We start from the raw sequence: 3,865 nt of genomic DNA, 5'->3' as shown, positions 1-3,865 counted from the left end.
GATTGCGCTTGGATGATGGCCGAATCTGTCCTGTTTTTACCTTGCCTATATTTCAAATTTTTGATGCTCAATGACTGTGAAACTGATGTATATATGTGGTATATTGTGTGTGGAAAGTTTCTACCAAAAATCATTTGAATTGGTTGAGCAAAATTTGAGATTTCAAAAATTGAAGAAACCTGGAAAACGTGTTCAGGCAGTCTAAACAGTGTCCCTTTGATCGAACATATCTCTTTGTACAAAAGTTGAAATCGAGTGCCGTTTGTGACATTTGAAACTAGACACTTGTAGCTTTCCAACGGTATAAAATTCACTTTCTAGTTCGAAATGAGTGAGCCGTAGGATTCGGCAAAGTTGCTATCCTGTTCTGATGGTCTATCCGAGAGAAAGGTAGAAGCTGAATTTTGTAGCTCTATTTTCTCTCACTTATGAATTTATTTTGAAAACTATTTGTTCTGATGAAATGTAGCCTTATGATTCTAGTTTCCAACGCCACCAACCATTCTCAATTCCAAGTTCTATTGAGTGAAATATGGTTCAATTTCCAAACTACGGCAAAGCTGGAAAACCCTTCCTTTTGACTGGCCGACTAGTTTAGTTGTTTGTGAGATGTTTTATTTCGAAATTTTGATGTCAACCAACTATCAATTGATTATGAAATGTTTCTTGGACCTTGGTTTCACAAATGAACCACAATGGGACTGATTTCATGGTGCAAAGTGTTTGAAAAGGAAAAGAAAGCAAGAAGACAGATTTGCTTTAAGAATTTCCTAAACTTTGGTAGTTTTGTTAACTACCTTCCCGTACGATTTTTTACTTCAAATTTGATAGAGGAGTAGTCCTCATATGGAAGTTGAATTATACCAAATTTGGTGTTATTCTAAGACCATTTCGGTACCCAAATGATGTCCCAAAACTTGCTTTCCAAATCTGGAAAATTTCTGATTTGTGCTCGAATCCCAGCCGACTTTAGACTATTATATCTCAATGCTCAAAACTCTGAATTTAATTCCATTTGTTGTGTTTGAAACCTTGATTGAAATTATTTTTGTATTATCAATTTCAGAGACTAGTTCACTTTTTATGAATTTTGCCGAATTTCCAAAATTTGCCAAAAAACAAGACTGAATCTGTCTTATAGGCTCAAAGCAGCTACTTTGAGCTGAAAATTGAATGTCTTTCAAAAGTGTCTTCTAGGAATTTTTAGTACTTTGAACCAAGATTCCAACGGTATAAAGTTTTCCAATTTTGGATCTACTGAGTGCAAGTTCTAATTTTTCTAAGTTTGATGCACAAAACTAAATTTTTCCGACTCGACGGGAAATGAGTTTTTGGAAACACTTTCCTATCCTTTGAGATTGATTGACCATTTTAAACTTGATTTCATGAAGGAAATCAGTTATCTTTGTGTTATTAAACTCCACTTTTGAGTCTCGATTTACGAGTAATTAAGGCTTTCTTTCATGACATTTTCTTAGTATTGTACAAGTATACAATCTTCCTTGTTAGCAAAGGGATTTGCAAGTAATAGTTTGTGATAGTCAATTATTATTTTCTCAGGCGCTCAAGGGGACCTTCAAGAGGATCTCGAAGCAGACGCCTAAAAGTTGTTTGAGCACTTACTATTTTGGATCTACTGAGTGCAAGTTCTAATTTTTCTAAGTTTGATGCACAAAACTAAATTTTTCCGACTCGACGGGAAATGAGTTTTTGGAAACTCTTTCCTATCCTTTGAGATTGATTGACCGTTTTAAACTTGATTTCATGAAGGAAATCAGTTATCTTTGTGTTATTAAACTCCACTTTTGAGTCTCGATTTATGAGTAATTAAGGCTTTCTTTCATGACATTTTCTTAGTATTGTACAAGTATACAATCTTCCTTGTTAGCAAAGGGATTTGCAAGTAATAGTTTGTGATAGTCAATTATTATTTTCTCAGGCGCTCAAGGGGACCTTCAAGAGGATCTCGAAGCAGACGCCTAAAAGTTGTTTGAGCACTTACTCCCTATTTTGATTGATGAGTGTCAAGTGCATGATTTGTTGCAATTATGTGAATTGCTTCATCTGGACTGAATGGTTTATAACTGTTGAGTCGAGTGTGTACTTTATCGCCCTCGTTCTCTTTTAACTGATTGAACAACTGAACTGAACTGCTTGTAACTGAACTGTTTGCATGTCGTTGGAGTGAATCTCCTCAACTTATAACTGAACTGTCTGTATGTCGTTGGAGTGAATCTCCTCGACTTATAACTGAACTATGAGGACGCCTAAATCTCAATTGGCCGACCTTGCGACTCGAGCCAGCAAGGGCTTGGTCGAGAAGCTTGGTGAACCATGAGATAACTATAAGTTTGATCTATTGAGAGATCTTGCTTGGCCTACTCGTGTAGTAATGCCTTTTGATTTTGGGCCCGGTGCGGTGTATGGTGGACGGAACTGTGAAGTAAGTGGAGTTCTACAGACTTAAATGCCGACCCGATTGATGGAGTGTCATCGTGGGAAGGTATTCGATCGAGGTTTGGCGAAACTAGTGGAACTTAGCTCCTGAGAGCTCTTGTATCCTCATTGAATGTGTTTAATTGAAAATTGTAAATTGTTTGAATGTTACAGCTTTAATTCTTGCTTAAATGCCATTGCTACTTGAACTATGTGTTTTGCATGTTTTCTTGGCCTCACTGAGCGTTTGCTCATCCCATTAGAATTGTTTTCCTTAACAGGAACCAAAATGGAAGGAGTGATGGAGAAGCCGACTTGAGGCACTTTTGTATTAGGGTTTTGATTGTAATCGACTAGACATATTTCGGAAATTGTATATTTTGCAAAAGTGATTGTATTTTGAACTTGTGTTGTAAGATTGAATATTTGTGTATGGGAATGACTTCATGCCTTTATTCCGATTTCACAATTAGTATTGTACTTTAAGTTCGAACTGAAATTGTACTGAGTCCTGGCGAGAGATGGGCAGGCGTTCCGCCGATACCCTTTGGTTCGCCTTAGGGAGAAGTGGGGGCGTCACAAAGTTAGTATCCAAACCTTCAAGGGAGAGCTTTGCTTCTTTGTACACAAGTACAAGAAGAAGCTGTTTAGAACTTACTACTTTCCTCGCTTGTTTGGCTTTTGCGATCAACACATTTTTACTCTCGTTTGTTACCTCTCTAGTCAAGCTATGAATTGCCTTTTTCCTCTCTTTTTTTGCCTCGGCTCTCTCACTTTTTCCTTTTCCTCATTTTCTAGCTCAAACTCTCTTTGCAACCTCACTTGATCTTCATGAACCTGTTTAGGAGAAAGAGGTGCAAGAGTTACTTTCCTATCTCTATGTACAAAAGAGTATTTTTCAGATACTCTATCAAAAGAAATCCTCCTATCGTACTGCCATGGTTGCCCAAGTATGATGTGACTAGCTTGTATTGGTGCAACGTCGCATACCACCTCATCATCACATCGACCAATCTTGAAAGAAATGAGAACCCGCTTAGTGACGTGAACTTCTCTACTATTGTTAAGCCTATAGCTTATACAGGCGTGAATGATCAGTTGTTGGTAGCTTTAATTTATACACCATGAGAGCACTTGCAACATTGGTACAACTACCTCCATCAATGATCAAGCTACATAGCTTGCCATTGACTAGGCAACACGTATAAAATATGTTTTCGCGTTGCACTTCCTCGTCCTTGATCTGTGAGGTTAATGCTCTCCGAGCTACTAATCCGAACTCCACTTGTCCCCCTAAGGCACATTCTTTTCCGGAATCATCATCCTTCTCAATCAAGGCTGGCATATCTTCATATTCTTCCTCATCATCTGTCACAATGTCTCCATTAGGTAAAGCCACTATTATCCTTTGATTTGAACATTGGTTGGC

Source organism: Coffea arabica, chromosome 7e (genome assembly GCF_036785885.1).
Source record: "Coffea arabica cultivar ET-39 chromosome 7e, Coffea Arabica ET-39 HiFi, whole genome shotgun sequence".
Taxonomy (NCBI): Eukaryota; Viridiplantae; Streptophyta; class Magnoliopsida; order Gentianales; family Rubiaceae; genus Coffea; species Coffea arabica.
This window is presented reverse-complemented; position numbering follows the sequence as displayed.